Raw genomic sequence first — 24,858 nt, forward strand, 5'->3', positions numbered from 1 at the left:
AAATGCTGCTCAGCATTTTGCTCCAGTATGGTAACAATTCTGCCAACTCATTGCCTTAAAGAAAAAGTTGACCTTGGTGGAATCTAAACTTAAACAGTAAAGACAGAAGAAATGCAGCCCAGCATTTTGGCTGGCATGCTAATGATTCTGCCAGCTTGTTGCCTTTAGTTAGGTTGTAATTTATTGAAGCATAAACATTGCTAGCAGTGAGAGAAAGGACTATCCCAGAATGAAGATTGAACCTCAAAGCATCATGGGAATTTTTTTGCTGCACAGTTAAATATCAAGTTTGCAGTGAATAGATACCGTTCAGTGAATATGCAATCACAGTTGTCCTTTACAATTTTGCAGGTAGTGCTCTACAATGTGATTGTTTATTTTTAGAATGGCATTGTAGGGTAGGTGTGAGAGGCCAGATCTGACTGGTTAGAACATAAAACAGAATATTTGGGCTGGATATGGCCAGGTTAAAAACTATAGGGTTAAAGAATAGGAGCACCCATTTTACTCTCATTTTTTTTCCGGCAGAATACCATTTCAAGGAATTTTCTACTTTAGTCAGTCACATTTGAAGAAAATGCCAAATATCCAACTGTAAATACTTTTGCTTTTATGGATTAAAAGTTTCTGCAGTAAAAGTAGATACAGATCATCATCATCATCATCATCGTTTAACGTCCGCTTTCCATGCTAGCATGGGTTGGACGACTTGACTGAGGACTGGTGAAACTGGATGGCAACACCAGGCTCCAATCTAAATTTGGCAGAATTTCTACAGCTGGATGCCCTTCCTAACGCCAACCACTCAGAGAGTGTAGTAGGTGCTAAAATAAAAAATGGGTGAAAAAAAGTGGGTGCACAAAATTCAGTCTGGCAAGTTTATAAAATTATCAATGAATTAATTCTATAGTGCTTCCATTCTTTTAAAGCAGTAGACAGATTTAACAGCTCATATGGTACCTGTTTGTGGCGTAAAGGCTTGGAAAAGCAAAACTTCAGTGTCTTGGATATCTGGATGTAGATCTCCTGGAACCAAGTACCAAACACAACACTCTGATGAAAGACACTAGTCTGAAACATCAGCTTTTTTCGCCTACACTTAACTGCACAGAACTTATTTGGATTTACTCTCATCACAGCTTCAGAAGAACATCCATTTGTAGAAGCCATTCCCAAAATGAAACACTGGAGGAAGACATGGTCCTCTGATCCATTAAATCCTGTCAAGCCATTCTAATCATGCTAAAACTAAAAGCAAATGTAAAAAACTGATGATGAAGATGATGATGATGATGATGTCCATAATCATCATCATCATCACAATAATAATAAACTCTCTAAGTATGGTTTTTTCATCAAAATTAAGATTAATATTATGGATATGTTTAACATAAGATATTAAGCTGCAAAGTTTTTCTCCAACTTTTATTTAAAAAAAAAACCTAATAAATTATTATTAGTATTTTAGACAATCTTTATTATATACAAGGGGATACCCAAAAGTAACTGGAAACGTTCTCTGTGGGACAAGCCCATTGTTACTTAGGTTTCTACCATTAGAAGCCATATAGTGCAATCCTCAGGTAACAGTCTGCCAACCGGCATCATCAAGTGAAGTCATACTGTCACATGGTGTGTCTCTGTTTTGCAGTGCTTCTTTCCTGTCGATTTCTGCAATGGCTGAAACGAAGGAACATCATGCTTCTGTGAAATTCTGTTTACTGCTGAGGAAAACGGTGGCTGAAACAGCTGTAATGCTTCAAACAGTTTACAAGGATGCTGCCATGAGCAAAACACAAGTTTATGAGTGGTTTTTACACTTTAGAGATGGTTACTTGTCACTTGAAGACGAACATTGTTCAGGGAAACCGTCCACCTCCCGAATGCATGAAAACATCACAAAAATTCATGAACTGATCTTGGAGGACCATTGCCGAACAATTGATGAATTTGTTGATATGATTGCTGTGTCCTGGAGCTCCTGCCAATGAATTCTGAGTGAGGAATTGCAAATGAAAAGAGTTGTAGTGAAATTTGTGCCTTGCTTGTTCATGGAAGATCAAAAGCAGTCATGACTGAATGCATGTCATGAACTGAAAGAACTGTTAGAAGTTGATCTGAACCTTTTTCTGAAGGTCATCACTGGTAACAAAAGCTGGTGCTATGGCTATGACCTGGAAATGAAGCAGCAATCAAGTCGATGGAAGAATTCAACGTCACCACACCCCAGAAAAGCATGTCAAGTGAAATCCAATGTCAAGATGATGCTGATTTGTTTCATTGATGTAAAAGGAATTGTTCGCACAGAATTTGTTCCTCCTGGTCAAACTGCTAACCAATCATTTTACTTGGCAGTTCTGAAGTGTTTGCAAGACGTGGTGAGACAAAGTCACTCCAAGCTGTGGCAAAGTGAAGAGTGGTGTTTTCATCACAACAATGCACCTGTGCACACTGCCTTGAGTGTGAGGCAGTTTTTGCCAGAAATGGCATGACTTCACTTACACACCCTCCCTATTCATCTGATCTTGCTCCCTTTAACTTTTTTCTGTTCCTCCAAATGAAAAAAGTCCTTAAAGGAAAACATTTTGCAGATGTGGAAGAGGTGAAGAAAAAAACAAAAAACGATAGAGGTGTTAAAAGCATCACTTTGCAAGAATTCCAGGACTACTTCAAATAGTGGAAAATGCATTTGGACTGATGCATTGCATCAAATGGTGATAAAAAGTGTGAACAAGTAAAACTAAGTGAATAAAATAATATTGCAAAATTCCAGTTTCTTTTAGGTACCCTCTTGTATATTTTTTTACAAAATATAGATGCAGGCATGGCTGTTGGGTAAAGGAGTTTCACTTTGCAAACATGGTTTTGGGCTCAGTTCTACTGTGTGGAACCTAGGGTAAGTGTCTTCTGTATAGTTACAAACCAGCCAGTGAGTGGATATGATAGATGGAAACTGGGTAGCATGTGATATATACATGGATTTTTATGGTACACAGCAACATTTCCTCTTTACAATAACCTCAGGCAATTCATTGTACTGTTGAAAGTGTGTAGCTATACCTTTTAACTTCTTTCTTTTCCTCTTTTTAATTTTCAGCTGGCACTATATGTTTCTGTTAAGTTACTTGTCTTTATGTAAACATGTTATGAATAGGCAAAAACCTGTTTTAGATACTTAGCTGAAATCATATATATATTGTATGGATAATTGGAAAAAATATCAGCCAGCCAGCCTAAACAAACATCTTGTTTTCATACTTCATCATCATCATCATCATCGTTTAACGTCCGCTTTCCATGCTAGCATGGGTTGGACGATTTGACTGAGGACTGGTGAAACCGGATGGCAACACCAGGCTCCAGTCTGATTTGGCAGAGTTTCTACAGCTGGATGCCCTTCCTAACGCCAACCACTCAGAGAGTGTAGTGGGTGCTTTTACGTGTCACCCGCACGAAAACGGCCACGCTCGAAATGGTGTCTTTTATGTGCCACCCGCACAAGCCAGTCCAGGGGCACTGGCAACGATCTCGCTCGAAAATCCTACAGGAGCCAGTCAGGCGGTACTGGCAACGGCCACGCTCAAAATGGTGCATCTCATGTGCCACCCGCACAAGAACCAGTCCAGGGGCACTGGCAACGATCTTACTTGGCTTGCCGGGTCTTCTCACGCACAGCCCATTTCCAAAGGTCTCGGTCAGTAGTCATCGCCTCGATGAGGCCCAATGTACGAAGGTCTTGCCTCACCACCTCAGCCCAGGTCTTCCTGGGCCTACCTCTTCCACGGGTTCCCTCAACTGTTAGGGTGTGGCACTTTTTCACGCAGCTATCCTCCTCCATTCTCACCACATGTCCATACCAGCGCAATCGTCTCTCTTGCACGCCACAACTGATGCTTCTAATGTTCAGCTTTTCTCTCAAGATACTTACACTCTGATGGGTATTCACATTGACATTACACATCCAACGGAGCATACTTGTAGTTGTAAATCTTCTTTGCCTTCTCGAATTCTTTTTATGACAGTACATGGATATTATACATAGAATTAGTTCTCGTTTCAGCTGTATATTTTCATTTGTGAGCTTTCAATACATGTTTTACCAACAAACTTTTAATTGGTGTATTCTGTGCTTTTGTATAGTTTACTGAATCATATTACATACATAAAAGCATTCCAGTTATTCTTTTTGTTGTTTCGTTTCATCTGAAACATAATCTTATCATCTTATCATATCAATTATAATATAATTGTTCTACATTTTTCTCTGATAACAGTAATGAGTAATATGGCAAGACACACAGAAGTGTGAAAGGCAAAGTTGACCTTGGTGGAATTTGAACTCAGAACGTAAAGATGGAAGAAATGCTGCTAAGCATTTTGCCTGGCATGCTAACAATTCCATCAGTTCACTGCCTTAACCCTTTAGCATTTAAATCAGTCATATCCAGCCAAAATATTCTACTTGTTTTATCATCAAACTGATCTCGTCTGGCCTCTCACACCAACCCTACAATATCATTCTAAAAATTAACAGTTACCTCTTCAAAATCTCAAAGCTACAACATAATTGATACAAAACAATAAGAATAAATAAGCAATACTTCTGAATACTAAAGGGTTAAGGGTTTGTTCAATATTAGGGAGAGTCATACACAGTACTTGAAAAGGTGGGTTTCATCTAAGCAATAATTTATGGGATAAATTACAGATGCAAAGAATAAAAAACAGAACAAACACCATTAGTATTAGTTTCAAATTTTGGCACAAGGCCAGAAATTTCAGTGGAGGGGTTTAAGTCAATTATATCAACTCCAGTATTCAACTGGTACTTATGTTATCAATCCCAAAAAGATGAAAGGCAAAGTTGATTTTGGTAGAATTTTAACTCAGAACATAAAATCAGAAGAAATACTACTTAGCATTTTTTCTGGTGCAGTAACAATTCTGCCTGCTCATCATCTTACAAACTCCATTATTACTGATTTCAAATTCTAGCATAAGGCCAGTAATTTTGAGGGACGGGGCAAGTTGATTACATTGACCCCAGTGTTTTACTGGTACTTATTTTATTGACCCTGAAAGGATGAAAGACATAGGTGACCTCGGCAGAATTTGAACTAAGTATGTAAAGATGGATGAAATGCTGCTTAGTATTTTGCCCGGCTTCACAACAATTCTACCAGCTTGCCACCTTACAAACTCCATTAATATTAAGATATTTGATGAAGGCAGCAAGGTGGCAGAACCATTAGCAAGTTGGTAGAATCATTAGAATTTGAACTCAGAACGTAACGGCAGACGAAATACCGCTAAACATTTCGCCTGGCATGCTACCATTTCTGCTAGCTCCCTGCCTTATTTGAAACCAATATTCTTTTCTACTCAAGGCACAAGGCCCGGAATTTTTGGGGAGGCGGCCAGTTGATTAGATCAATCTCAGTACACAACTGGTACTTAATTTACTGACCTTGAAAGGATGAAAAGTAAAGTCGACCTCGGCAGAATTTGAACTCAGAATGTAAAGAAAGATGAAATACCGCTAAGCATTTTGCCCAGTGTGCTAACATTTCTGCTAGGTCACTGTATTATTTGAAACCAATATTAAAATATCAATGAGAAGGGGATGGCTGATGCAGTCCAGTAGTTATTTCGAGGTATTAGAACACAGAGTTATCCCTCTTCACATTCTGAGTTCAAATCCTGTGGAGATCAACAAAATATGTAGAAGAGAAATATTGAGGTTGATTTAGACAGCTACTTTGTTTCAAAGATGTCTGTAAGAGAGAAATGAAGTCGCTTGATCTGGACGTCCTGAGATGGGAGGAGTTTGCAAATGATCACCCACACTGGAGGCAAATACTGCAATAGGAAATTAAGAGGGAGGAAGAAAAACAGGTATTTGCAATCAAAGAAAAGTGCACTTGATGGAAGGAAAAATCAGCAGCACTAGCAGAGAGCTCCTTCAAATGCAGTCGCTACATGCATGACTTCCACCTCCCATGTGGGCCTGTACAGCCGCAGCAGATGCTGCACCACCATCAGCAGCAGACACAATTCCTTTGGGTGCAGATCAATGGTCTCTCGAGACCAACGCATGCCTACTACTATATACATATATACAAACACACATAGAGACATCTGGCAGAAACACATTTTTTTAAAAAATGGGGATAATGCATATGTAACATGAGTTAACACGCGTGCAATATGATACAAAGCATGCACAATGCAATCATAAAAACACATGCACAATACTTCCAGTAAATGTGCTTGTGCTATGTGAAATCAATTGATATATTGTGGTTGCTCAGTCACAGGAGTATACTCAGAGAAGCAGGTTCAAGCCTCGCCTATATCTCCTTTTAGTTATCTTTCAATGAAAATAACTTGCGTTTGTATTTGCACAAGTGAACAAATAATTTATATATTACAGACCCCCCCAGTCATTAGTCAACACATAAGAGTTCTGCAATTTCTTGCTGAACAACTGCACAGATGGTTTGTTTAAAGCTATCAAATTGACATTACCTGCACAGGTGCATAACATGCTTCATGTCAGATGACAAAATTAATGCAGAGCAATGTGAAATGAAGTATTTTATTCAAGAACACAACGCCATGTGCGATCTGGGAATCAAAACCACAATCTCACAATTGTGAGTGCAATACCTTAAATAATCCTTAGATGGAATTTACAAATATTTTAATACATCACTATGCACGTTTCCACAAATCACATGTTTCTTAAGATCATAGTCTGTATACCTGGGATGATTACAGTACAGTCCGTAGTGTCTGTGGACATCGGATATATATATGTAAAATACACCATTTTGAGCGTGGCCGTTGCCAGTACCCGCCTGACTGGCCTTCGTACCGGTGGCACGTAAAAGCACCCACTACACTCTCGGAGTGGTTGGCATTAGGAAGGGCATCCAACTGTAGAAACTCTGCCAAATCAGATTGGAGCCTGGTGTAGCCATTTGGTTTCACCAGTCCTCAGTCAAATCGTCAAACCCATGCTAGCATGGAAAGCGGATGTTAAACGACAATGATGATGATGATATATATATATATATAGATACACTCATACATACATTCATACAGATACATTCATACATGGTGGTGGTTGTCTACTCCTTAAACAGAGTTTGACCACCTCCTGCACCTACACCTTAGCCCTTTCATGGCGTCTGATGTGGCTTTTTAAACCAGACAGTGTTTTGAAAAAACACCCACACAGATTGCACCTCTGATTTGCACTACCAATACCTGCAAGTAAGTTCTGCTCATTGTGGATCCTAACATGTCTTTTAAGACCCCCATATGTACATACATATATATCTGTTATTTCTTGAGTACAAAAATAGAGTGGATGGGACTGTCTGGAGAAACTTTGTCACTACCTTGCCCAGCTATAAAGAGCAACCAAAATACTCCTTAAAATATTGGTATGCCACACAATACATCCCCCTCTCTCTCTTTCTGCCTCTCCCTTTCTTGACCTCTACCTCTCTCACTGTCTCTTCTTAAAAAAAAATGGGAATGTTACATTGGATAATATTTTCACAGAGAACCCTAAAAACACACGATCTGTTGTATTAGAGCATACTTGGAACTGAACAATGATAGGAATGAATAGAAATAACAACAACAGAATGTGTACAAAGAACAATTATTTGGTGGAAATTCAGAGTCATTTCCACATCTTAAGGATTATTTGGTTATGCTTAAAACCTTTTCTTTTTTTTTCTTCTCACCTATGTTACTTACCTTTCGAAAGTCTCAATGATGCACCTTTGTCTTAAATTTTATCAGGGAAGTGTTGTGGTTAGCATTACCTATGATCTATTCAGGCCTTTCTAAATTTGATGTTAGTATTCTGCTTGAAACTTTAATCAGTTGACACCTGGTAGGGATACACAAAAAAAAATAAAATAAATAAAAATAAATAAGTAAAACCATAAGCATCAAGCCTCAAAATTCAGAAAGATATTTAGCAAGTATTGTAACTAATAGGAAGAAAAGATTGAATATCAGGCTGAGTCAAAAGTAAGCAACGTGTTTTGAAACATGAAATTCATCACATTATATTTCAACAATGCAGAAATTTTATTCATCAAAGTAAGTACCATTACAAACAACACATTTTTGCCAATGAATTACAAGTTTATTTATTCCAGTAACATAAAAATCTGGCATGGGTTGGACAGTTTGATCAGAACTGGCAAGCAGCTCCTGTGGTTACAGCATCTCTCTAAGTCACTGATTGGTCGGAATAATGTTGCTGTAAGTACACCTGTTGATGTCAGCTTGTCTCATTAGTTGAGGCTGAGGACAAAAGCAAACTACTGATTTGTGATCTATGTTTCAGTCAGTAGATGTACTGCAAACTTTAATAACATGAATTATTTACTACACTCACAAGTGTGAACCGTATTACAATATATCTGGAATATCTGGATGAAGTAGCATCAACCCCAGAAATGATTCTATTCATTGGCACACCTTATATATTATGAGCAGGTGCTGAAAAGTTCCTGGCTTCGGGTAAAAGAAAATACAAGAAGATCAGTTAATTAGGATCATATTCAACATATTCCCCTCTAAGATCTTTCAGATTCACACAATCTGATCTAGTAGAATTTCTACAGCTGGATGCCCTTCCTAACACCAATCACTCCGCGAGTGTAGTGGGTGCTTTTACGTGCCACCGGCATGAGGGCCAGTCAGACGGTGCTGGCAACGGCCATGCTCAAAATGGTGTTTTTTATATGCCACCTGCACAGGAGCCAGTCTAGCGGCACTGGCAATAACCTCGCTCGAATATTTTCTAATGTGCCACCGGCACAAGTGCCAGTAAGGCAATGCTGGTAACGATCATGCTCAAATGGCGCTATTTACATGCCATTGACACGGAAGTCAGACAGCTGCTCTAGCAATGATCACACTCGGACAGTGCTGTTTGTGCTCCACTGGCACAGGTGCTAGTCATCGAATATGGTTCAATTACGATTTCGATTTCACTTGCTCCAACAGGTCTTTGACAGCAGAGTTTTATGATATATATATAGAACAAATAGTGAGAGATTGATTTTCTTAGGTTGTCCCATCTGCCCCAATTGATCAATAGACGAATTGAGTAAACCTATCAGTAATGTACCAATAACGACTACTAGAAATAGCTGTAAACTAAATTTGTTCAGGTAAAGAATTATATGTAACGACCATTATTTTAAACGTGTTTCTGATGTGTGTGTATATCTATATTTATATATATATGTGTGTGTATACATACATACATACATCATCGTTTAACGTCCACTTTCCATGCTAGCATGGGTTGGACGATTTGACTGAGGACTGGTGAAACCGGATGGCAACACCAGGCTCCAGTCTGACTTGGCAGAGTTTCTACAGCTGGATGCCCTCCCTAACGCCAACCAGATGTGTCTTGTGCGGGTGGCACGTAAAAGCACCCACTACACTCTCAGAGTGGTTGGTGTTAGGAAGAGCATCCAGCTGTAGAAACTCTGCCAAATCAGATTGGAGCTTGGTGTAGCCATCCGGTTTCACCAGTCCTCAGTCAAATCGTCCAACCCATGCTAGCATGGAAAGCGGACGTTAAATGAGGATGATGATGTATGTGTATATATATATATATGTATATATATATATATATATATATATATGTATGTATGTATGTATGTATGTATGTATGTATGTATGTATGTATGTATGTATGTATGTATATATGTATATATATATATATATATATATATATATATATATATATATATATATATATATATATATATATATATATATATGTATATATATATGTATATATATATGTATATGTATATATATATGTATATGTATATATATATGTATATGTATATATATATGTATATATATATATATATGTATATATATATATATATGTATATATATATATATATGTATATATATATATATATGTATATATATATATATATGTATATATATATATATATGTATATATATATATATATGTATATATATATATATATGTATATATATATATATATATATATATATATATATATATATATATATATATATATATATATATATATATATATATATATATATATATATATATATATATATATATATATATGTATATGTATATATATATGTATATGTATATATATATGTATATGTATATATATATGTATATGTATATATATATATATGTATATATATATATATATGTATATATATATATATATGTATATATATATATATATGTATATATATATATATATGTATATATATATATATATGTATATATATATATATATGTATATATATATATATATGTATATATATATATGTATATATATATATATATGTATATATATATATATATGTATATATATATATATATGTATATATATATATATATATATATATATATATATATATATATATATATATATATATATATATATATATATATATATATATATATATATATATATATATATATATTAGAAATATAATATTTCTAAATCTCTCAGAGAAATTTAAGCAGTAGTGGAGCGACAAAGTTGTAGTATATTGTCAACTTAATGTGACAATCCCAATAAGGGAATACACTATAACTTTGTCGCTCCACTACTGCTTAAATCTCTCTGAGAGATTTAGAAATATTATATTTCTAATTTTGCGGATCAGTGAATGAACTTCACTATGATTTACATAAGTTTGTGAAGGAGAAACAGGCCTCTCTATCCAGCTGGCAAGCTACTTCAGTCTCGTCGTGCTACTTCGAATTGCTTCTACCTAATTTAGTGAGTTGTTTCTGTCCTTTTTGTTGCTGTTTAGTGTGATTTTTGTCGAATTTTAACTGTTGTACTAGTCGAATTGCGCCCTGCGGGGCAAAAATTTTCTTTCTTGCTGCTCTCTTTTAGAGAGATAGCAAACTACTATTGTGTGAAAGAAAAATTTTATTTCAATATGGATAACGAAATGGCATTTCTACTGTGTGACGAGGACTTCCCTCTTTTACAAGAAGAAATTATTTTTGATAATACGCATGTATTTCAAGTAAACCCAGAAGTAACCAAGGAAGAGAAAAAGGTCAGTAGCTTTTCTTCCGCCGTAGGCGGACAATTTGAAGCAATGGAGGTGATACCCGAACAGTGGTACAAATATAGAAACCTGATAAGGAAAACTGACGACGTAACAAGGTTAATACCGCCAAAGGAAACTATCCAAGAGTTGGCGGTAAGAACCGTTATTTACAAAGTATACAACTGCAAGGAAAGACGCATCATGATGATGAAAAAGGATGCAATAGAAAAGTGTCTTGCCCCTGTGTGGGAAAAAATAAAATATGTTGGTAGAGGGCCTCGAAATGCTACAGTAGAGGCCCAATTCAAATCCGCAGAAATAGCGAAAGAAGTATCAACACAAAAGCTGAAAACTGAAGAGGTAATGCTCTTACCTACATACCTTGGCCGGAGAACTGCGAAAATCACAATAGAAGATATTCTATCCGGGTATGACGTAAACTGGTTGGTAGAAGCGTTAATTTACGACGTGGAGGATCAGGCGGAAGTACTTACAATGAGAAGAAGGAACGCACTCAATTGGAAGGGGCAGGCGCTTGAGCTTATAGTTCTAGCGTCAAACGATACCCTCGAGACCAGACCAGACAGGATTTTTATAGGGGAAGGTCTCAGTGCAAGAGTGTCGGTGGAGGGACGGAGACCCAAATGTTTTAAATGTGGTGAAAAGGGCCACGTGTGTTCCGAATGTGTGAAAATAAAAAAACCTAACCAAAAAAAAGAAGAAGTCCCTCCCCAAAGGGAGAAAGAAATACCGGAGAAAACAGAACTTAAAAAAGATGTCAAACAAGGTAAATCGAAAATGCCGGAAGTCATAATAGAAAAAGGAAAAAGTGAGGAAGAAGCGGAGTTTGAAGTTGCCAAAAACAAAAGGAAAAAACCTATTGGCCCAGACTCCCCTCCCCCTACAAGAAAAAAAAGAAAAAATGGAAAACACACAAAAAATAAAACCCTCGTCCACTCCCAAACTGAAACCCGCTCCTAACCCCCGCAAGAAAGAATTGTTTCGTACACCATCAAAAATGAAGTGTTACATGGATTAATAACATAAAAAAAACTATACGGTAATGGGACCGATTGAAGGTAAACCGCCGCACATACGGTTGGCGAGGATAAGTGCCGAACAATTTAAACAGAGATATTCTGACGATATTTTCGATGTGAGTCAGCATATAGTAAAAGAAAAGATTATTTAAAAACCAACGGCTGAAAATCCACTATCACATATAGAAAAATTAATAATTAAAAGCACAATAAATGAGTATAATATAAAGTAAAGTAAATATCATAAGATAAATATAATAAAAAGATTACACGTGTTTCATAACCAATTTTCAAATAGAAAAGAAATTTAAATCGATTAAAATCAATTGAAATTATCGAAAATAAATTCTATTCAAAAATATAGCTACTCGTCAGATCGTAAGTAGAACAATAATTAGATATATATCTCAACCAACAATAAGTACCAAATGAATTAATATGAAATACTTATTATATAAAGATAGAAAAATTATTTTAAAAATATCATAATATCAAAATAATAACCATTCAATAATCATCCCTTCATCCATTATAATAACATGTATATTATATACAAAAAACATCTTACATAAATTATCATTGTTTTAAATACAAGTTGAACGAAGTTTAAGTTTAAAATAATAATGAAGATAAAATTAGTACATATTTAACCGGTGTAATAGTTAAAGCTATACTATTTAAAGCTAAAGACGTTTATTTAATTATAATTAAAGATCAATTGAATAATAGAAAAATACAAGATTATTTATTTCTACAAACGTAATAATAAAAAATATGAATGAAAAAATTATGAATGGAAAAATTATGAATGAAAAAATTAGGAAAGAAAAAATTATTAAGTATAAAAGATTAAACTTTATATATATATACAAAGTTTTGATTTAAAAAAACTTTAACGATATTATAAACTATAAAGATTAATAATTAATCAAATATTATTAATCAAAAATAATCGAAAATATATCAACACTATTCAAATCGAAGTTCTAATATTATGTTGAAATGAAACTATAATTATTTAGAATTATTTAGAAGTTATAGTTTCATTTCAACATAATATTAGGACTTCGATTTGAATAGTGTTGATATATTTTCGATTATCTTTGATTAATAATATTTGATTAATTATTAATCTTTATAGAATAAGAATAGCCTGGGCAAAGTTTAGAGAGCTCTTACCCCTGCTGGCGACAAAGGGACTCTCACTCAGAGTAAAAGGCAGACTGTATGACGCATGCGTACGAACAGCCATGCTACATGGCAGTGAAACATGGGCTGTAACTGCTGAGGACATACGTAAGCTCGCAAGGAATGAAGCCAGTATGCTCCGTTGGATGTGTAATGTCAATGTGAATACCCGTCAGAGTGTAAGTATCTTGAGAGAAAAGCTGAACATTAGAAGCATCAGTTGTGGTGTGCAAGAGAGACGATAGCGCTGGTATGGACATGTGGTGAGAATGGATGAGGATAGCTGCGTGAAAAAGTGCCACACCCAAACAGTTGAGGGAACCCGTGGAAGAGGTAGGCCCAGGAAGACCTGGGCTGAGGTGGTGAGGCAAGACCTTCGTACATTGGGCCTCATCGAGGCGATGACTACTGACCGAGACCTTTGGAAATGTGCTGTGCGTGAGAAGACCCGGCAAGCCAAGTAAGATCGTTGCCAGTGCCCCTGGACTGGTTCTTGTGCGGGTGGCACATGAGATGCACCATTTTGAGCGTGGCCGTTGCCAGTACTGCCTGACTGGGTCCCGTAGGATTTTCGAGCGAGATCGTTGCCAGTGCCCCTGGACTGGCCTGTGCGGGTGGCACATAAAAGACACCATTTCGAGCGTGGCCGTTTTCGTGCGGGTGACACGTAAAAGCACCCACTACACTCTCTGAGTGGTTGGTGTTAGGAAGGGCATCCAGCTGTAGAAACTCTGCCAAATTAGACTGGAGCCTGGTGTTGCCATCCGGTTTCACCAGTCCTCAGTCAAATCGTCCAACCCATGCTAGCATGGAAAGCGGACGTTAAACGATGATGATGATGATGATGATGATGATGATAGTATTTTCTGAAGCACTAATTTTATCTACAAGCTGCTAGTACTTCATCTCCTGTGTGCCTTTCAGGTCTACTGGGGGTTTTACACTATTTTTCTCAGTGTGTAATTATTTATTACCCTACTAACATGTTTCCTCCCATTTGTTACTCCTTCCACCTTCCTTTGATTCTGCCAGTGAATCTATACTTCACCACCACCACCACCCAATTTGATTGGGAAATCCCATAAGGAATCAGTTTATTGGTTATTTTCACTTATTGACTCTTTTTTTAAATGTTGCATTAGAGATCTGCATAGGAGAAGGTTGATCTGAAGGTTTGCATTGGGGATCTGGATTGGAGTAACTTAGGAAAGCTTACCAACAACCTTAACCAAAAAATAAGGAGCCTGTCCCTTCTATGTTAACTCTAACCCTAACCCTAAACCCTAACCCTAACTCTGACCCTAAAACCGTAACCCTAACCCTAATCCTAACCGTAACACCCTAGTGGAAATCGTGCGGGTGTTAATCTGAAAAATTACCAAACCGTTTTTGTGGTCCGAAAAGCGAGTTGGGTGGGGGACTGACAAATTGTTACATACGTTTTTGTTCCCAAAGTAGTATATGTGCGTATGTGTGAGAGTGAGAGGGGGGGAGAAAGATGAACGATTTAAAATAAATAAATGATTTAAAATAAATATATTTGAATTGTTGTTTGAGAAAGTATATATAATCTTATTATAGAATATAGTGTCTTTCAAAAACATCTTATATTTGAAACTATATCTCATGTTTAAGAAAAAAAATGCATTTTACTCTGTCTTCCTCAGCTACATTTTCTTTCGTAATACGCTTTGTCTCCCTCTTCCACTTGTTCGTTCCTTTTTTTTTTTTTTGGTAGACGCTGTCTTGGTGAGAGAAATATTTTTTTCCTTAGCCGCTTTGTCTCCCTCTTCCACTTTTTCATTTTTTTTTTTTAGACGCTTGGCAAACACTCTGTTTCTCCCCTTGTCACAAACACACTATTTCTTTCTTTCTCTCTTTTTTCTCTCTCTCTCTCTTTCTTTCTTTCTCTCTCTTTCTTTCTTTCTCCCTCTCTTTCTTTCTTTCTCTCTCTCTCCTTCACGCGCGTACGCACAGATTTGACTTCGCCATGTCAACAAGCTTCAAAATTATATATGTATGTATGTATATATATTATGTCAGGTTGCTCTTATGTAATCCAGTACAACCTGTTGCATGGTTGGGTTGTCAGGAACTAAACTGGCAACGGCCATCCAATAAAATATCTATAAATATGTATATACTTATAGATATTTTGAACTCTTAAATATATTAGTTTGTCACTATTGGAGAACTGAGAGAGTGCCACAAGACTGGATTGAGGCCATTTTAGTTTTCTTGTATAAATCGGGGCCAAAGGATCTGTGTAGTAATTTTCGTGGGGTTTCACTTTTGTCTGTGGTTGGAAAGATACTTGCCCACATTTTGTTAGAACGTTTAAATACCTTTATAGTTACAAATATAGTGTCTGAGTCTCAGTGTGGTTTTCTTTCCTCCAGAGGCACAGCTGATTGTATCTTTACCATCAGACAATTACAAGAAAAGTGCATTAAACAGAATCTTGTTCTATATCATTTCTTTGTTGATTTGAGCAAAGCAGTCGATACTGTTAATCGAAATGCTCTGTGGCTAATTCTAAGGAAAATAGGTTGCCCAGAAAAATTTGTAAACATAATCAGGGCTTTGCGTCAAGATATGAAAGCTAGAGTTAACTTTGGTGGTAGGCTCTGAATTTTTTGCCATGAAAAATGGAGTAAAGCAAGGAGGCCTTGATGCACCCACCTTCTTTGCAATATACTTTGCTGTTGTGTTTTTACATGCTTTTCAAAGCTCTGAGGAGGGTATTTACATAAAATATCAAACAACAGGGAATGTTTTTAATCTGACCAGACTGAAATTCAAAACGAAGGTTTTTACTTCACTGATTAAGGAACTTTTATATGCTGATGATTGTGATCTTGTCAGTCATTCTGAAATAGGTCTGCAATCTCTTGTATCTGCATTTGACTCAGCTTGTGATGATTTTGGCTTGACCATCAACTTGAAAAAAAAAAGCAGTTGTAATGCAACAACCTGCGTGTGGTGCTGTTTGTAACACCACTAAGATTTTTGTTAAGGGTAAGTTACTTGAGGGTGTTAATTTGTTCATCTACCTTGGAAGCTCTGTACAAAATGATGGAAATCTTGATGCAGAAATACATCTGCGAATTCAAAGGGCAGCAAACGCAATTAGTGGTTTGGAGTCACGCATTTGGTGCCAGCGACATATAAATAAGAATACAAAGCTGGCTCTTTACAAATCATTTGTCTTACCATCCCTGTTGTATTCTTGTGAAACATGGATTTGTTATGAAAGGCATTTTAAATTGTTAGAATAATTCCAATATATATATATATATATATATATATATATATATATATATATATATATATATATATATATATATATATGTATATATATACATATACACATATATTATACATGCATATGCATATACACACACACACACACACACACACACATATATATATATATATATATATATATATATATATATATATATAATCATAATAAAAAAACTGGGTTAGCTGGTACTACTACAATTGTTTGATAAGAATCTTCATTGTGATATAAACTTGATACAGTCAGGCAAGCAGTATGCACAACATCAATACAATTATGTGATACAATTTGCAACTCTCAACCCATTGTGCTTACCAACTAAAATAAGCAAGCAGTCCACATTGATTAATTAATAGACCATTAACAAGTGAAATTTCAAATTAGAATTGCCAACATTTAAGAAATGTAAAGTAGGTGGGACTACTACAGTCTGTCAAATACAACTGTGGCTAGCAGAATGAGGCTGTACACTGGGGAATTGTTAAAAGGCATTCCTATTGTATAGATGTCATTAAACTTAGAAACTGTTGTGTATTGAACTTCTAATCAATATGTTACAAATACTGTCCATTTTTTCTATATAGTGCAATTAAAATAAACTGGGACCTACAATTGATTCCATCACTACAAGATTATGGTTGATGCTGTTAACCCTTCTCATACATTCTGTTGTTGGCTGTGTTTCTGCTATGGCAAGATAGAAATTCACAGTTTACAGCTATTTGATCCTTGTTCCTATACCTGTGCCTATGAAATAAGCAAATGACAAAACTTGACAATGGTGTCGCAAACGCAATCATCACAAATGTAAACAGAAGCTGGATAGCTAGTTTTGACCAGCTGCTCCTGTCAATGAACAGTTATCAACCTGCCCGGGTAGGAATCAACTTGAGGTTAGGCAATGACAACTGCAGCATCAAGGTAGAGAAACCTCAAATAATGATGATGATGATGATGATGATGATGATGATGATGATGATGATGATGATGATGATGATGATGATGATGATGATGATGATGATGATGGTGATGATGGTGATGATGGTGATGATGATGATGATGATGATGATGATGATGATGATGGTGATGATGGTGATGATGGTGGTGATGATGGTGATGATGGTGATGATGATGATGATGATGATGATGATGATGATGATGATGATGATGATGACGACGACGACAATAACAAACAAGAAATCAATCTACCTAACAAATACGAAGAAGAAGAAGAAGAAACAACAAAAGCTATAAAACAAATGAAATCCAAACTAAAACTAGAACAGCAATGGACCATGATAAAACGATGGCAAGAAAAGCCCCTACATGGTAAATACTGGGCTAAATTAAATGCAAAAGGAATAGACAGAGAAAACCCCCAGCAATGGTTGAGAAGCTCAGGACTCAAAGCAGAGACTGAAGGATTTTTAATTGCTGCACAAGACCAAAGCCTCCCCACCAGAAATTACCAAAAACATATAATGAAAAGAAACATAACAAGTAACTGTAGAATATGTGGAGATGGACAAGAAACAATAAATCATATTATCTCTGGCTGCCCAGTCCTGGCTAATTATTATTTTTGTTATGTATTTGTCTGAATATTTTTTTATTATACCTAAGGCACCTACTATGATAGGAATTGTTTCTGTTTTTAGATTCCACATTCGAGTTACCTCTATTTCCAGGTCTTTGTATTTTGAAAGTTTTTCCATTTCTTTTAGAGAAACGTTGTCATCTGCTGGTATTGATACATCAATCAGAAAGCATTTTTTTTCTTCATGATCTTTGACAACTATATCTGGTCTATTTGCCTTGATTTCTCTATCTGTGTGTGTTGGCATATCCCAGAGTATGGTTGCTTTCTCGTTTTCTGTGACCTTTTCTGGCATGTGTTTATACCATCTTTTTTTCTGTTGTTATTCCATAGTGTTGGCATAGCTTCCAGTGTATATAGGTCCCAGCTCTGTCGTGTCTGTGAATATATTCCTTCTTAGCCAGGACTGGGCAGCCAGAGATAATATGATTTATTGTTTCTTGTCCATCTCCACATATTCTACAGTTACTTGTTATGTTTCTTTTCATTATATGTTTTTGGTAATTTCTGGTGGGGAGGCTTTGGTCTTGTGCAGCAATTAAAAATCCTTCAGTCTCTGCTTTGAGTCCTGAGCTTCTCAGCCATTGCTGGGATTTTTCTCTGTCTATTTCTTTTGCATTTAGTTTAGCCCAGTATTTACCATGTAGGGGCTTTTCTTGCTATCGTTTTATCATGGTCCATTGCTGTTCTAGTTTTAGTTTGGATTTCATTTGTTTTATAGCTTTTGTTGTTTCTTCTTCTTCTTCGTATTTGTTAGGTAGATTGATTTCTTGTTTGTATTTGTCAGCTTCCTTAAATACTGAAAACAGTTTTTTGTTATTATCATTATTATTATTATTATTATTATTATTATTATTATTCATCCGTCGCTACATTAGTTTATTATTTAATAGGGAGTTGTGCTACCATCGGCGAACAATGTTTGTCCATAAGATGGACATGATCGGCCAAAATCCTATACTCGGATAATCCTTGGCATTATTTCAGCCATGTGGAACATATAAAGCGCCAAGAAAATTCCGTGTTATGGCTGCCCAAATTCATCACAGAACTACTCTCATGCTTCACAGTTGGGACCAAGTAGTTAGGGTTGAAGGCTTCTTTGGGCTGTGTCCAGACATATTCTCACTTTGAGGGTGAGTGGTGATTCATCTGAGGTGATATTGTTCCATTGAGCATTTAACCACTTCTGACAGTATAGACATTTTCTCATCAATGTTGATGTGGTACATTAAAAGTTTAGCAACGGCAGCCTCCTCGGGGTATCCAGATTTATGAAGCTTATGAGGAATGGCTTTGTTTGGAACAGGATTGGTAAGATGGTGGTTTAGCTCTGCTGTCACTTTTGCTGCTGTATTTCGATGGTTTTTAGACACGATATGTTTCACTTTTTTATGGTCCCTCTCTGTGAGCTTTGCTTTCTGTCCAGAATTAAACTTGCCAGAGGTGATTTTAATTTGGTTTTTGAAATGCAAACATAATTTTAGAGAGTGTATCTCTCAAAATGTTAAACAGTTCAGTAGTTTAGTGACTGAAGCTCCGGCCATCCACGCTCCAATAATTTGTTCTTGTTATTAAATCAGATCGGTCGCACATTTTAACTTATTTGAACATAAATATCCCCTAAAAATGAAAACCAGGGGGTTATATTATGAAGTATAAGGTATACATGATGCATATGAAATCATATGTACCAATTTGAATAGTTTTCAATTTGTTATATTGCCAGTGTAGTAAGTAGCTAAATATAGAAAAATTGGTGTTTCCATTACTTTGTCCAATCACTATATATATATATATATATATATATATATATATATACACACACAGTAATAACTCATTTTACGAGGATCCGCGTTACGAGACCCCGGGTTTCAGCTCACTTTTGAATGGTGGTGACTTGTAAAAATTTCTACTACCATATCAAATGTTTCTGCGTGTTACCAAGAAATTTAGAGAGCGAAAAATAGCTTCTTCTAAGCAAACAGCTCTAGACTTGTTTCTTTTTTTTTTTTAAGAAATCTACAAGTCCGTCTACGAGTGCTTGTGAATCAGTGATCGTGTCTACAAGTGATGGTGTACGTGAACCTAGTGCGAGTAAAAATGATTCAGAAAACGATTATAATAATATTTTTTATCAGAAATGATCTTGACATTCTTTTTACTTTACATAAAATATTCTTTACATCCTGCTGTTGTTTTATTACCATTTATTTATGAGTATTATAAATTTTATAGGCAAAATATTTTTCTGGGAACGAATTACAATTTATAACATTGCTACTATGGGAAAGTATTGCTCTGCTTTACGAGTTTTCGCTTTACGAGCGATTTCCGGAAACAAATTAACTTGTATATCGAGGCACTACTGTATATATATATGTCATCATCATCATTTAACGTCCGCTTTCCATGCTAGCATGGTTTGGACGATTTGACTGAGGACTGGTGAAACCGGTTGGCAACATAAGACTCCAATCTAATTTGGCAGAGTTTCTACAGCTGGATGCCCTTCCTAACGCCAACCACTCAGAGAGTGTAGTGGGTGCTTTTACGTGTCACCCACACGAAGGCCAGTCAGGCGGTACTGGCAACGGCCACGCTCATCTCGCTCGAGAAACCTCATGTGTCACCCGCACAAGAGCCAGTCCAGGGGCACCAGCAACGATCTCGCTCGAAAATCCTACAACAACCCCACACAAGAGCCAGCCCAGGGGCACCGGCAACGATCCCGCTCGGAAAAATTTCATGTGTCGCCCTCACATGAGCCAATCCAGGGGCACTGGCAACGATCCCGCTCGAAAGATTTCATGTGTCGCCCGCACATGAGCCAGTCCAGGGGCACTAGCAACGATCCCGTCCCGCTCAAAACATTTCATGTGTCACCCGCACAAGAGCCAGTCCAGGGGCACTGGCAACAATCTCGCTCGAAAGATTTCATGTGTCGCCCGCACATGAGCCAGTCCAGGGGCACCGGCAACGATCTCGCTCGAAAAACCTCATGTGTCGCCCGCACAGGAGCCGGCCCAGGGGCACCGGCAACGATCTCGCTCGAAAGATTTCATGTGTCGCCCGCACATGAGCCAGTCCAGGGGCACTGGCAACGATCCCGCTCAAAACATTTCATGTGTCACCCGCACAAGAGCTAGTCCAGGGGCACTGGCAACGATCTCGCTCGAAAGATTTCATGTGTCGCCCGCACATGAGCCAGTCTAGAGGCACTGGCATCGATCCCGCTCGAAAGATTTCATGTGTCTCCCGCACATGAGCCAGTCCAGGGGCACTGGCAACGATCCTGCTCGAAACATTTCATGTGTCTCCCGCACATGAGCCAGTCCAGGGGCACTGGCAACGATCCTGCTCGAAACATTTCATGTGTCACCCGCACAAGAGCCAGTCTGGGGGCACTGGCAACGATCTCGCTCGAAAGATATCATGTGTCACCCGCACATGAGCCAGTCCAGGGGCACCGGCAACGATCTCGCTCGAAAAACCTCATGTGTCACCCGCACAGGAGCCGGCCCAGGGGCACCGGCAACGATCTCGCTCGAAAGATTTCATGTGTCGCCCGCACATGAGCCAGTCCAGAGGCACTGGCATCGATCCCGCTCGAAAGATTTCATGTGTCTCCCGCACATGAGCCAGTCCAGGGGCACTGGCAACGATCCCGCTCGAAACATTTCATGTGTCGCCCGCACAGGAGCCGGCCCAGGGGCACCGGCAACGATCTCGCTCGAAAGATATCATGTGTCACCCGCACAAGAGCCGGCCCAGGGGCACCGGCAACGATCTCGCTCGAAAGATTTCACGTGTCGCCCGCACATGAGCCAGTCCAGGGGCACTGGCATCGATCCCGCTCGAAAGATTTCACGTGTCGCCCGCACATGAGCCAGTCCAGGGGCACTGGCAACCATCCCGCTTGAAAGATATCATGTGTCGCCCGCACATGAGCCAATCCAGGGGCACTGGCAACGATCCCGCTCGAAACATTTCACGTGTCACCCGCACAAGAGCCAGTCCAGGGGCACTGGCAACGATCTCGCTCGAAAGTTATCATGTGTCGCCCGCACATGAGCCAGTCCAGGGGCACCGGCAACGATCTCGCTCGAAAAAACCTCATGTGTCACCCGCACAAGAGTCAGTCCAGGGGCACTGGCAACGATCTCGCTCGAAAGATATCATGTGTCACCCGCACAAGAGCCAGTCCAGGGGCACTGGCAGCGATCCCGCTCGAAAGATTTCATGTGTCGCCCGCACATGAGCCAGTCCGGGGGCACAGGCAACGATCTCGCTCGAAAAACCTCATGTGTCACCCGCACAAGAGCCGGCCCAGGGGCACCGGCAACGATTTCGCTCGAAAGATTTCATGTGTCGCCCGTACGAGCCAGTCCAGGGGCACTGGCATCGATCCCGCTCGAAAGATTTCATGTGTCGCCCGCACATGAGCCAGTCCAGGAGCACTGGCAACGATCTCGCTCGAAAATCCCATGACGGCCCCGCACAAAGCCAGTTCAGGGGCACGGCAACAATCTATTTCTATTTCACTTGCCTCAACAGGTCTTCACAAGTGAAATTTAGTGTCCAATGAAGGAAGGAAGGTACGCATAAGTGGACTGGCTGGGCCTTAGATTTAGGTCTCACTTGGCTTGCCGGGTGTTTGAAGGTCGTGCCTTACCACCTCATCCTAGGTCTTCCTGGGTCTACCTCTTCCACAGGTTCCCTCAACTGTTAAGGTGTGGCACTTTTTCACACAGCTATCCTCATCCATTCTCGCTACATGACCATACCAGCGCAGTCGTCTCTCTTGCACACTACAACTGATGCTTCGTAAGTTCAACTTTTCTCTCAAGGTACTGACGCTCTGTCTAGTATGCACACTGACATTACACATCCATCGGAGCATACTGGCTTCATTCCTTGCGAGCCTACGCATGTCCTCAGCAGTTACGGCCCATGTTTCACTGCCATGAAGCATGGCTGTTCGTACACATATATATATATATATAATGCAAGAGAGTTAGGGGTTGAGGATTCAACCCACTAAGGGATAGTATCTATCCAATCATGTATGTACCCCCATTACATCATTTTCATCTGCTAATTACTCCGGCACACAAGAGCTATAGGGATAGAATGCGGCATACCAACGCTAGGCCGAGAAACAGCTGTAAGTTTCAGTATATTCTCCAATTGCTAAATGTACTTTATATTTGTAACCCTAATTGTTAATATGGCATGGTATATCATAAGCATCTGTATATTGTGGTTTTTGTCATTTTAGTTACAAAATAAACAAATTAATTCAATCGAATACACTGTCTGCAAGTCGATGGATAATCGCATATTCTCCTCCATTTTCTTATTGCTATATATATATATATATATATATATATATATCGCTGCTACTACTCAGGAAAATTCTACGCCACTCGGTGATAAAATCCTGTCATCTCCTTTATAATACTTTGATTAATTTCTAGGAAATCTTGTCTATTCTCTTTGGTCACGCTTTTTCTTCTAGTCTGTTTTCTCATTCTGGTTTGTGCAAAATATTCTTACCTATCACCATTGTTCATTTTTACCTTCTTTCTTGATTAACAATTCTATTTTTTTCTCTATTCGCTTTACCTTCATCGTTCGTCACACGATGGTTCCTCTCCCCCACACTCTTTTACCATCCCCTTTCCACACAGTGACAATTTTTTTTTTTTTACACAACAGGAATTTAACGTTAACACTTTAACATGAAAGATGGCTTGTTCACTTCGACACATCTTCAGTTTAACCCCTTTGTCTTTAAAAATAATATTATTTTGTAAAATAAATATAAAGCAATTGCGTTAAAAAAAAGAAAGGTAATAAAAACAAAATGGCGTAATTTCGTTTTGACTCGAATTTTGACAACAAATTACTCGGTAATTTCCGTGAACACGTGTTATCTTGTCAACTGTCAGTTAACGTATCGAAGTGGAAAGAAGAAGCTAATGGGTTGTACGTGCGTGCGTACTTGTTCCTCTGTCTGTGTGTACGTGCTTGTTTTTTTTGTGTGTTTGTGCTTGCTCCTCTGTCTGTGTGTACGTGCTTCTTCTGTGTGTGTGTGTGCGCGCACGCGTATGTGTGTGTGCTTGTTCCTCTAAAAACAGAACAGGCATACACACACACAGAGGGGCAAGTATGCACACGCACACACACACACACACACACACAAACAAGAACAAGCGTACACACAGACAGCGGAACAAGCGCGCATGCACGTACAACCCATTAGCTTCCACTTTTCGCTTCGATACGTTAACTGACAGTTGACAAGATAACACGTGTTCACGGAAATTACCGAGAAATTTGTTGACAAAATTCGAGTCAAAACGAAATAACGCCAACAAAATTCACTTCGCTGGACTGCTTCAGAGACCCGATTGAAATAGATGATAAGCAGTTATTATTGCTGTTATGAAAACATGATAATTTTATTGCCAGACAAGTGCGATTTCCGGTATGACGATAGTGGAGGCTTAGAACTGGCTAATATTACAAACTTACAAAAGTTTGTAAATTTATTGTCATTAATTTCGACAAGGAATGAATGTGGTTTTCATTATCAACATGCA

At 38.1% G+C, this 24,858-nt stretch overlaps 1 protein-coding gene across 8 annotated transcripts in view; it reads right to left on the reverse strand.

Annotated features, from left to right (window-relative positions):
• Positions 1–24,858, reverse strand: part of LOC106871747 (uncharacterized) — a 77,355-nt gene that overhangs the window by 24,279 nt on the left and 28,218 nt on the right. For all 8 annotated transcript variants that reach the window (XR_016243172.1, XR_008264909.2, XM_089357672.1 and 5 more), the window contains exon 2: positions 7,774–7,909. The gene's annotated coding sequence lies outside the window, so the exon portion shown is untranslated. The remainder of the gene's footprint in view (positions 1–7,773; positions 7,910–24,858) is intronic.

This window comes from Octopus bimaculoides, chromosome 9 (assembly GCF_046866305.1).
Source record: "Octopus bimaculoides isolate indiv1 chromosome 9, ASM4686630v1, whole genome shotgun sequence".
Lineage (NCBI taxonomy): Eukaryota > Metazoa > Mollusca > Cephalopoda > Octopoda > Octopodidae > Octopus > Octopus bimaculoides.